At 40.5% G+C, this 13,031-nt stretch overlaps 1 protein-coding gene across 1 annotated transcript in view; it reads right to left on the bottom strand.

Annotated features, from left to right (window-relative positions):
- Positions 1-11,448, bottom strand: part of LOC138625111 (heparan sulfate glucosamine 3-O-sulfotransferase 5) — a 62,918-nt gene extending 51,470 nt beyond the window's left edge. Inside the window, exon 1 of the mRNA XM_069705817.1 lies at positions 11,025-11,448. The gene's annotated coding sequence lies outside the window, so the exon portion shown is untranslated. The remainder of the gene's footprint in view (positions 1-11,024) is intronic.
- Between the last annotated feature and the right edge of the window lie 1,583 nt (positions 11,449-13,031).

Below are 13,031 nucleotides of genomic sequence, written 5' to 3'. Positions count from 1 at the left end.
ATGCCTGCATTTATAAGACCCAACCCCCATGCCGGGTGCCTCTCGGGGCGCCCCGGCCGCTTTGGTGACTCTAGATAACCTCGAGCCGATCGCCGGCCCTGCCCGGCGGCGACGTCTCATTCGAATGTCCGCCTCATCAACTTTCGGTGGTACTTTGGTGACCACAGGTAAAAGCAGAATCAGGGTTCGATTGCAGAGAGGGAGCCTGAGAAGCATCTACCACATCCAAGGAAGGCAGCAGGCGTGCAAATTACCCACTCCGGTTCTATTTTGTGGGTTTTCTCTCTGAGCTGGGGCCATGATTAAGAGGTGTGGAGAAGGCACTCTCTCCTTCGCTGTAGTGTTAGCAACAACATCGGCAATAGCAGACATAATGTTTGTCTTACTTTTATGGTCCTTGAAGAGCATTTCAGCCAGCGCAGTCATTCCCGCCATCGGTGAAGGGCTTTTTGTGCTTTGTTAGTATGTGCACCATTTCAAACGAAGCCTGTGTTGCTATGCTGGCCTTCTTTGTCGGTTTGGTAAACAGAGATGGCTCTGCCATGAAAAATTGCTGTGAACTTTGGTGAAGTGGCCGCGATGTTAAATATCTTACTGACTGACACAAGCGCTCCGCAAATTAAACACACACACTTGTTATTTACATTTGTTTAAAAAAAAAAAAAAAAAAAAAAAAAACTCTGTTTCCCATTCTTTGTAAAATATCATACAAGTAGTTCCGACCCAGAGATCTGATTGGTCAACTGAACATTTGGATCATGCTTAAATCATGATGACATCACACCCCTGCTCATCACTACAAATATCACTCCACCTCCTCAATGGGAATGTAGAATTAGAATTGAATTTCATATACTATGTAATATAATGTAGTTTCTACTTGTTATAGTTCTATTAATTTCAGTTGGAGACGAGAACTCCTCTCTGTTGCTAGGTGGTTGCTAAGGGTCCTGGAGTAGGAAACATTACATACGTTACTTAACAGTCTACTGACGCGACTGATTGTTTTTCCAGTTCTTAGTCATACCCCATGTGTTGCCATGGAAACGGAGGTCACACTAACAAAATGTTTTATATTTTGAGAGTGAATTTCTCCACAATATGAAAACATTTAGATTAAATGTTTTATTTAGTTGGTGACTTGTTGTATTATCACAATATTACACTGGAGGGTGTTTTAACGTCATTATTGTCACGACAGTGATGAGGTCCGGACCATCAGGTAGGTAGGTAGGTAGGCATTTACTTTATTAATCCCCGAGGGGAAATTTTTTTCGCTACAGCAGCATACAGAAGCAATAAGATAATAATATAAATAATAGAATAAAATAATTGAATAGAATAGAATAGAATAATAGAAAAGCAATAAAATAGCAGTAAATAGCAGTAAAAAATATAAATATAAAATGCACAGTATATACAGTACATTATATATCTATATATATTATATACAAACAAACCCAGAAACACAGTCAACATATATATATGTATGTATATATATATATATATATACAGTACAGTATATATCTATATATATTATATACAAACATCACATATATAAGCATCACTGATCAATCGCCTCGGTCCTGACCGCATCACTGAAGTGCCAACGATGACGTTAAAGAACACCCTCTCATGTAATATTGCTCGAGTATTTTTGCCTTTTAACGTACTGACTATCCGCAGCCTTTTTCAAATCCATTGCGTGCTTGCAAGCCAGATAACATCCCCTGATGTTACTGCGTCTCTGGTGTGACCAAAATTGACACCTGCTTGGAAATATTGATTGGATGTCTGTGAATTTGATTGGACAGGAATTGAAACAGATTCACCAAATGACTTTGTATTATCAAATTGATGTACATGTGGTTCAAACTTTCAGCCAGCTACTCAGAAACGGGTAACCAGCTACTGGTCGCGGGCGAGCGGTGTGAGACCCTTGCCTTGAAACATATATAGTTTGTCAGGGGGAAGAATTTACTGTTTTCATCTAAAGAGAACTCAAACTGATACAAGCCAGATATCACTGAGTTTGGTGCCAATGTTTAATTCACTTTTATTGTGTGAATAATTCAGCTTAACGTAAATGAAAGTCACTCTGGGACCATCTGAGACGACTCATATGAGCAGCAGAAGTATCTCTATCCTGTGGTTTTATTATCCCTGTGGCAGCCAATCTAAACACATTCACTGACCTCTGACATAAGGCTGATAAAAGTTGAAAAAGACCACCCATCTGCTCTGGTGCATTTTTTTTTTTACACTTTTGACAGTTTAAGCGCAGACTGCCAAGAGTTCAGGGAGCCTTTTATTACACAACACTGTCACATCCCACTATGTCACATTATTTTATTAATGAGCATAGATACTCCTCGGTTTGACCAGAGACCTCCACATTGGATCTTCCGTCACATATTCCCAACAAATGTCATCGAAAAATGAGAACAGTGAGAATTAAGGAGGCTGGTAAATTTCAGTAATTGATTATGCTGCTACTCGTACAGCAGTATTTTATCTCACCATCATTTTAAAGTAAACATTAATCTTCTCAGGTGACAGAAGCCAATAAAGCAGTAAAACTTTTAATCTATGCTGAGCATTTCTTCTTTGGTGGCGTGTGAAGGCTAAATATAATTGAGTTTTGGCTACAACCTGCTTCCCCGACTGCATCTACTTGAACCTTAATTACAGGAGTCTGCCTGTGCAAGAAAGCAAGGTAATAGAATATGGCCGCAGGTCATCACATTTAATAGTGTGACTCATCATTAACACTTGGCAACAGCGATCGATCGGGCTTAAGTGAAAAGAATACTTGAAAACAAGGCTGGGCAGGAGACGAAGTGCTCCATCAGATGAAGCAGACCCATAACTCAGCACAGATAGACGGAGGCTGGTGGTGTTTTTCTCTCTCACAAAAGAAAGTTCAAATTTCTGCTCATCAGCGTCACTGTCCACAAAAATGTGGCCACACACTTCTTCTAAGAGGATTTCTTTTTGGAGCCATAGTTCGAATTTTAGCCACTAAAAAAAGTCACATTGTATATTTCAATGATATTTTCTGGAAGCTACCTTTCTACATTAAAATATGTAAACACTGTTCTAAGTTTTGCCTACTGCCAGGCTGTAATTCTTCACAAATGTTCTGTTTAGCTCATGTCTGATATTTCATCTAAAAACTGTGTTGCAAGCCTGTCGGACCAAAGCATGATGTTTTTTTTTTTATATATATATATATATTTTTAATCCGAATCACAAAAAAATCGATTACTCCATGCCGGGGAAATTATTAGTTTGAAGCAAAATTATAAAGTTTAGCACAGAACAGATGACACCATACACGCTGGTGGTTTCTTCTCTGCATGGTAGATTTCAACCTGCATTTGTGGATGCATCAATGAACTGTGTTCACAGACGATGGTTTTCACAAGTGTTCCTGAGCCCATGCAATGATTTCCACTCCAGAATAGTGTGTTTTTAATGCAGTGCTGCCTGAGGGCCCGAAGATCACCACCATCCAATATTGGTTTCCAGCCTTGTCCCTTGTGTTCAGAGATTTCTCCAGATTCTCTGAATCTTTTAATGATATTATGAACCGTAGATGATGAAATCCCCAAAATATTTGCAATTTTAAATCAAGGGACATTATCATTAGATTGTTGCACTATTTCACCACACAGTCTTATGAACCTCTCCCCATCTTCACTGCTGAGAGACTCTGCCTTTCTGAGATGCTCTTTTTATACTCAATCATGTAACTGACCGGCTAACAGTTCATCTAGTTGTGAGATGTTCCACCAGATGTTTTTTTTTTTTTTTTTTAACAACTTTGCCAGGTTTTTTTTAAAAAAAAATTTATGCACCCTTCCCAATTTTGGGGAAATGTGTTGCTGGCATGAAATTAAAAATGAGATTATATTTTTCATAAAACTACAATTTATCATTTTCAAAATGTTCTCTTTGATCTATTTTCAATTAAATATGGGTTTATGTGATTTGTAAATCATTGAATTTGGTTTTAATTTACATTTTACACAGCATCCAAACTTTTTTGTAAAACAGAAGTCTCCCAAAGATGCCACAGCTCATCGCATTGCTGCATTTTCAATGGCAACTTTTGAGTCAACATTTCATTTCAATGATTTATCATGGTGATAAAACGTTTTGAGAAATCAGAGCATGACTGCTCATAAAAGTGTGTTATAGAAGAATATGATGTCTAATTAGACATTTTCATGATAGTATCTAAAAGCTGCTGGTAGAAGTGTGGGTAGAACTGCTGGAGAAGTGCTGGGCTTGCTTTCAGTAAATTACTACTTTTGCCTGCTAGACACTTGCACAACATCCTTAAATTGTCAAATCTATCCGTTAACATTCACAACAGGCTCAGCAACTCACGCAAACCAAGCAGCTGAAGAGAAACTGAGTCCATGAACAGCACAATCTACCAACATGAGCACAAGTATTTCATGCTTATTGTTTTTTGTCTGTAGGCTGTGAAGATTTTAAATCTTTAAAAGGCCCTGTGCAGTGATACCTGCAAGCGCTCCATCCACAACCCTACAGGGGATCCAATGCACTGCCAACGACATTGGTTGCCATGGTAACACTGAAAGCACCTCCCCCATAAAAGCTCTAATTGATAGGAGCGGATAGGTGCGGAGAATTGAGGATCACACCCTGATCCCTGATTATATGTAAAGACAAAGGCACTGACAGCCATTAAACCCATGTACAGTGTGGTCAATTCAAGCTTCAGATGTAAGGGTGCTCTGCAGGGACAGATCTAATTAGACAAGCCATACAAATAAAAAAAAACACATGTTCAAACCGAAAGGAAACCTGCTTTTTCTCAGCATAAACTAGCTTTTCTTTGTTTGTACAAAATAGTAATGTCAGAAAAAAACCTCTGAAATTCACCTCTTCTCAGCATGGAGAACACAAACATTTCTGAATTGCCCCAAGGAAGCACTGCAAAATTTGATGAACATATCTCTCACTTAGCTTACAGATGTCATTACTCTGCCGTTGGGTAAATCAGCTCACTGCTGGAAGTATAACGCAGAATAATGTTTGTATTTAGTTTGGCAGCAAAGCTTGTGATAATTCATTTTTGAGGCTGCATTTCAGCAGCAGCTGGACTGATGTTGAGAGAGTATTGAGCCGTGATGCAACAGAAGCTAAAGTTGGGAGGAGAAAAAAACGTTGTCATTGCCGCTCAGTGTTTCTGTCTGCAGGCAGCTGGAGCGGATAGACATTAGCTTTTCTTTTTTTTTTGTCGAGACAGTTGGCAGGATGAAAAAGCTCAGACAGAGGGGAACGCAGAATTTGAGTTTTTGTCAATGGTTTCCTTAGAGACACCTACTGTATGTGGGACTTGAGGCAAAAATGACAGGCTTCAAATGTGAGTCACGGTGATGAAATACTTCAAAATACTCAGATTCAGGCATGTTAACTCACATTCACTGGACTCAGCGCAAGACTGACTACAGATAGCAATGGATATTGAGAATGTCACTATACTGATTCCAGCTCAGTGTTACTGGTTCTTTGTTGGTTTCTGCTCGTATTACACTGAATCCAGAGCATAAAAAAGATGGATTACAACAAAAGGCCCCAGAATACCAGGAAATCTAAAGCCTAACAGTAGCCACGATTTTAAAAAAACAACAACATGTGACTGAGCCAAAATGTTGCACTGGTTCACATTTTCCGTCATTACCATGAGAACACACACACTGTAAGGTTATTTTGATTCAGTCCTATACACACCATCCTGCTCCCACAAATACTCAGCAACGCACCAAATGTGGGGTAAAGTAGCCCCCAAGAAATGCACCAGTTCCTCTTCTCTGCGTAATGTTTGACAAAACATTGACCAGGTGTCATATGTTCACTGAGCCTTATGTGTGTGAGTAGGAAGGAGTGGGCTCAGAGCTTCGAGCAACAGACAGTGTAGACGAGTCATAAAATACTGAGAGAGCGAGTGACCCTTGTTTGTTTGGGATTTCTTGACATGGGTGTCAGGATATGTACGAATTGAATTTCTAGGGGTGTTTAGTAATTGAGATGTCCAGGTTCCTTTTTTAGACAAGTTCATTTTCAATCATAAAATGGGAAAACATTCTGCTGACGAGGACCATGATATGTAGTCCGAAGCCCTGAAAAAAAACAAGTGAAGTCAGGATTGTGCCTTCGGACTCAACATCAAATCTTCCACTCATGGCAGTTTATAGGTGTACCTACTGAAAAGTAATGCGGTTCTACTGTTTAGGTTTTGTTTAAGGTGTCTTCAACTTTATAGTCATTCTGGAGGCAAACGTTTGTGGTGCTGGTGAATTGTACTATATATATAAAATTGCTGATGTAAGAGTGCTAACTGAAAAAAGCACCTTGTAAAACCCTGAGTGCTTACATTTTCAGCATGAGTGACCCCCATGGGAATTTAACCCCTCACCCTCGATCCACTGAGTAACCAAGACCCAGAAACAATCTTCACGCCTGGATGGGAGATAATGTTTAATTTCCAGACATGTCCTCCACCTGGACCACAGCTTTGTTTGCTCTATGCTTTAAACGTATTGCTTTTTTTTTTTTTTTTTTTTTTTTTTGGGGGGGGGGGGCAGTAGAGGTGAGATGGAGGAAAGGATGGACAGTTAGAGAGAGAGACCCAGCAAGAAGAGGAAGTTGGGGGGGGGGGCGGGATTTATGTGTTAAGAAGTCAATTACACAGCAAACGCAGCAGTGGTAATAAATATGGATCGATGCAAAACACCTTCAATCAAAAGGCTTTAAAATGGAAGCACTGCAGACAGTTTTCATTTCAGTGTTCCACATGAAAGCAAACATAAAACACAATACAACAGTGCAATCCTTACATCTACCAACTGCTGTTCTTCAGAAAGTGGCTCATTTAAGATTTTTTTTTTTTTAAATATTTTTACCACAACTTTTGTATCACTGCTATGAAAAATACATAAATGATGTATTTTTTTAAAGAATATTTTTGCAGGCATTTATTTGACAGCGACATTTGAGATCGAGATAGTTGGTCCGGTGTCTAGTTTTTTATGTTATTTATGTGGTTGTCTTGCTTGGTCTTTTGTTAATACTTGATCAGAGAGTAGCTAAACAGACAATACAGAATCATTCACTCATTCAGACAACTCTGATCATCAAGTAATCATTTAAATCAGGCAAACATCTAAAATATGTTCTTGTAATACAGTCTTCAGGGAACAAATAGCTGCTTTCCTCTGTATTATGTGACTGGAAATTGAAGACTTTATCATTTTAAAGAGCTGCTTGGAAAAAACAATTTGGGAAAACTGTGATGGGCATTTATTTGTATTAAATTTGACTGATTAACCTAATAGTTGATTAAGTAATAGGCAGAACAATCAATCATGTAAATAATTATCAGTTGCTGCAAGAAGTAAAAAAACAAAACAAAAAAATCATCTTATTAAATGAGTCTCAGGTTTACGACGTGGCCGCGCCGCGAGGACACCGAGTGCATCAAGCAAATCGAGGAGTAGAAGCCATATGGCTAATGGACGCGGGTTATGGTATTGTTTTGGAAAGCTTAGCAATACGGCATCCTTCAAGTGCTACAGTAACACAGACCTCCACAAATCATTACTGCCAGATAATAGAACACACTTGATTAGACCCAGGAGGAAGGGATGCCAGTGAAGAGGAGGCCGGCCTGTGAATAATGATTGCAGTCACCTTAGTCATATATCACCATCCAGGAGAAGATGACGTGGATAAGGGTGTCGACGCCAACGGCTGACAGATTTCTGCACCATCCTTAGATTTCAATCCAAAGTCACTCTCCTTCTCTCTTTGTTTGTGTCTTCCTGCCTCCGTAATCGCTTGCTAAAACAGAAATTAATCCACATCCCAGCGACCCAAACACGTCTTTGTAAATTGGACATGGCAAGCTGACCATCATGAATGTGGAGTGATGACACAGCACACACGTATTGCTCACTAAATGTCTGGAACTGGTAACCAAGGTCAAGTTGATCCGGTAGGCGTGTCTTTTTACTGAATACTGGATGCATTTAATTAGCGCTTCTGCAAAGACGAACGTGAAAGAAATATAAAAGGTGGCTCGGCCACGAGGGAGAGGCCAGATTGATGTACTTGAGAGGCTGATAGACTGACTCGCTCCTGCTCTCCTTTTTTCTTTTCTTTTTTCAAAGTTTTACTAGAGTTGGCAGCGTCCGGCGCTGAGCTCAGTTGGGTCGTCTGCCAGGCGTGAGGCGCTACATCCGTTACTCGCAGAAGGTCACAGGAGAGGATTTTCAGGTCCTTCCTCAACGTCCACTGCTGCCCTGCCCACAGAAGTCATTAAGATGAATGGGGCAATATGCTGTCCTGGCTGCTGCTAGCTGGGTGCCATCATGACCTCTGATAGCTAAAATTAGACCTTCGGGAACACACCTACTGTTCTACCCTGGTGAGATCTATACTCAGAGAACGTGATGGATGGGTGTCACTCTGAGGTGATGCAGAAGTTGCCTTCAGGTTGGGGTGAAACAGGAAGTAAATATGGATTGCTCAAGTCATTCAACCCATACAGTCTTCACAGAACACGGAAACGCAGCAAAATCTCGTAATGGAGAGATTGGAATCATCAGCTTTATCAACAGAGCTAATAAATTACTGCCTTATTAATTCACTAATCAATTAATCATTTTTGCTTAAAGTTCAGTGTACAAGCAATTATTAAGTTATTCATATCTACACAATATTTTTAATTATGTAGGTCAGATAGGAAAAATAATGACATTCTTATATTTGAGTTCTTTTGGTTCAAAGTCACATTTTTTACAAACAAAACAAGTCTGCATAACATCAAGTATTTCAGACTGACAGGTTCCTCCCTGACTGGAGTGAGTTGGTGATGTGATCCTGCATCAGCAGCACATCATCAACACCACAGAAATAACTGTTCAAATCCACCAGACTATCCCAACCAACTGGGCAAAAAGACCAGAGTTCATTTTACCAAACCAAACAGCTCAAACACCTTCTCTATTTAAACAGAATTGGAGGAAACATTACTCAACAAAGCTGCTGGCTCGTAGAGAGCACAGTTGTGTTTTACAACGTTTTGTTTTGGGGTTTGGGACGAGTTCACCTCAAATCAAGAGCTCAGCATCTCAGAAACCCTGCTCACGAGCACAAAACTATTTCAAACAGACTATGACTCACATGAGCATTTTCTTGGCTGTCACTAAAACTAAACTGGTTAAAGATCCTCAAAGTGGGATTTTAAATATTTAATGTTCCTGATAATAATAAATGTTCAAACTCCGGTACTGTGAAATTTAAATAAAAAACCTCAGCTAATTTGCTCCATGAGGATGATGTTTGCAACGTCTGATCAATTTTGCTTGAGAGCGGCTTGGCATCATATGCAAAGATTGCAATCCACATATCCCTGATTTCCACTACTTGATTTGACTGTTTTCCCCTCAACTGCAGTCAGACCACCAGAAGCAGAAATACAGACATCCCACACAACAAGCACTGTTCTAACTTCAGCATAGAACGCTTTGTTGGTTTGAAAGGTTATGGGCTGCACTCCATTTGTAGAAACCTGTCCAAAAAGAAACGGGCGGCATATGAAGTAGGAGATTTCTCTTTGACCTGCTGTAGATTGTATTTAAACAGCAGGGAGGACTATGAATGTTGTGGTAAATTCAGACTTTTTTTTTATGAGTTGGTGTGGACAGTAAAGTAACATTTTCATTTAGATTTACGAATACGTCTTTGTGAACTTCTACTCGTTATTTCTTACTGCGCATGGGGCAGTGGATTTAACTCCGCACAGGCGGCATATGCCGCTTTATGTGCCAGCTGAAATGGAATGTAAACCATGCTCGTCCATCTCCAGCTGGCACGATGGCTGCTGGGTGGTCACACACACTAACACACAGGGGGGGGGACAATATTAGCTTTAATGAAAGTATTTGACGATAAATACAATGCGAACCTTTTGTTTTGAGGACAGCCTTAGATTGCCAAACTACTGTATGTGAAAGGAAAACCACTGCACCAGTACAAACCGCGGTTTCTTCCTACACCCTTTATTCCCTGTTAATTCCTTTCATTCAGAGCATGATCAGAGCTTTTGGAGAGAGTGGAGTCCAGGAGGGCAAGCGACCTATTTCCAATCATTAAATATGGCAAATCCTTTGCAGAACTATCAGAATCGATGTTGTGGAGCTTATATAAGCTGCGGTATCGTCTCGTTGGTATTAAACCAAAGCACATCACCTAATACCACTCATTACCCTGTAACCCAGCTTTTCATCTTCATCCTCACAGGCTGCCAAAAGAGCTTTAGGCACTTAAATACTAACAAAAGCCTTCTTACAGGGTTAATGCAGAATAATGATGACAAGCAGCAGCACTGAAAATAGAACCTGTTGCCTGAGACAATAATAAATCACTAGAGACGAGAGTGATGGCACATCGGCACAAACACAAGGACGCAAGTTAAAGAAATGTTGAGGGAGACAGAAATCACCAGAGACCCTGAAACTCCAACAAGAGGACACGATGAGAGCAAATCCACAGATTATTCAGGAATTCAAATTAAAGATTAATTTGAATGTTGAGACAGGTTCATGGTCCATCAGCAGAAACTATTAAACAGTGTCTCAGCTGCTGTGTGCTCATGTATGCACATGGAAAGATTGCTCTGTAAAACACATGTTCACTGAAGCAACAAAGCCATAATCCCAGGAGGTCAAATCAAGTTAGATGCAATGAAGTTGATAATTTAAGTCAAAGAATACAAAGTCAAATTACTGCTCCATCCTTTAAAGAAACTTGGATATCAAAGAAATGAGTGCACCAGAGTTTTGAGTCTATGCGGGAATGTTGCACTGAATTTACGAAGAACACACCTTTTGAAATAAGGTCACCATAAACTCACAATGGTTGACACAATGTGACGATGTAGAAAAAAAAAAAAAAAAAGAGAAGATGACCGAGTTTCTGTTTACCTGTTCGACATCCTCGGCGGAACGCGGCGGCTGCTCTTCCAGCCGGGCGCTCCGGAGGACCAGCCGGGATGCAGCGGGGGTCAGAAAGCACTCCACCTGTCCCTCGGAGGACTGCAGGTTCGGTTACATGCAGGACAATTGGCGGCAGACGGGGCAGTGGAAGTGGGCTCCAATTCGGATGTTCCTCTCAGTGTGCAGCGCGCACAGGCAACCAGGTAAGAAAGAAAACATGCAGAAAGAACCAGAGCGTGCGTCCGGTCGCGATCAGAGTGCCACCTCTTCTCTCAGCGTACAGGTCTTGTTGGGAAGGTAAGCAGGAAGAAGGTACAGCCCTTTCTTTTTTTTTTCTTTTTTCTTTTTTATTAAAGTCCACATTTAACGGAGCGCCCTCCTCCAGCCACCTCGCGGCGCAGACATGTGGAGCTCTGTGTCGCCCGGCTGCTGACTGGTGGAGGCTGCCTGGGGAGAGCTGGGGCGTGTTCCTGGAGGAGGGGGAGCGGAGAGCAGGGAGAGGGAGGGCGGATGCGCAAAGTACACCGAACACGTTAGCAAATTACACAACCAGCAGACGAGGCAACATCAGCTTTCATTTGTGGTCATCTTTGGCTTATTGTGCTCAGATAAAACAAACAAACAAACAAACAAACAAACAAATAAGTCAAAGTTGTGGGCCATAAAACCAAAATTACAAGCTGAAAGACACTAAAACACCACTTAGAGCTGGGTGGGTGGGTGGGGGGGGGGGGATTATGTGATTGCTTGTCACTACTAGTAGCCCTTTCACATGACATTCACATAATTGAGTCATTGTTAATATTAAAATACTGTTTAGTGCAGTTTTAAATTACTCATTATAAAATGGGAGAAGTATTTGGCTCCACATCATTTTGGTTTAAGTACATTACAGATGAATCTCCTCACATCATGATACTTACAGCAGTCTACGACTATAGATCTCTTATTTGGTTTGCCGGTGCTTGTAGGCCTCCAGCTGTGTATATTTGGATGTGGGTGTGTACAAGTATCATGTATGAATTATGTCGATTTTTGTGCAGTTCTTTTTCAACCGTTTAAAATCAGATTGAATGATTCGGGGAGAGAAAAATATGTATTCAACAACACAGAATGTGATAAATAAAATGGTGTGTGGCCACATGGGAACATCCATACGTTTTCACTTGAAAAAAAAGAAAGAAAGAAATATGACTAATGCTGCATTCCAAATGGCATACACACTATACTAATACACACTATTTTTTAATGCATAAGAACAGAGTTCAAGTAAAGAAACATCAAGTACCAGGATGAAGCACTCAGAAAGGTGCAAAGAAGAAGTGTGAAACTCTGGACACTTTCCATCCTAAACGGTCGCCATCTTGGCTCTGTAGAGGAAGGGGCGGAGCCACCGACATAAAGGATTTTCAAATTAAAAGCGTGTGAGGAAGCTGCAGCTGTTCCTGAACACAAAGTGTTTCTTTTCCACTGCTGCTGCTGGACAGAAGAATCAGTGTGTTCGTTGAGTGTTAAACAGAGGACACAAAAACACGCTGAATTCTGGGTAAAATAATTAAAGCTGCATATATTTTGGAGGGTGACGTGTTCACATGATGAGGTCATTTCCTGTCAGTGCAGAACAGCAGTGATTTGAAACAACACTACTCTGTTAACATTACTGCTCTACACAGTAAGAGTCCTGACATGGAGGAGCAGTATTTGTTAGTGTACTGAGGGAAACATGTCATCTGGAACACAGCATGAGACCAGGATTGTGAGGTCAGCATCATGTCAAACAGTCAATCTGATATTTTTGTTACTGAAAGCTGATAAACTCCTGAGCAAACAGAAGGGTGAGCTATCTGATGTACAGCCTGCTTCTACAAAAAAAAAAAAAAAAATAGACTTCATGTCATATCAACAACATTTCCCATCCATGTCTGATCGCCTATATGTCTTCTTATAAAAGGCATAAGTTGACACAGCACACTTCGCTTTGCTGGTAAGCGGCTT

The sequence above is a fragment of the Brachyistius frenatus genome, unplaced genomic scaffold (genome assembly GCF_029030835.1).
Source record: "Brachyistius frenatus isolate BFR_SWC_R1_liver_20210118 unplaced genomic scaffold, ASM2903083v1 Contig_59, whole genome shotgun sequence".
Lineage (NCBI taxonomy): Eukaryota > Metazoa > Chordata > Actinopteri > Embiotocidae > Brachyistius > Brachyistius frenatus.
Note: the sequence above shows the minus strand (reverse complement) of the source record. Positions and strands in the feature narration are given on the sequence as shown.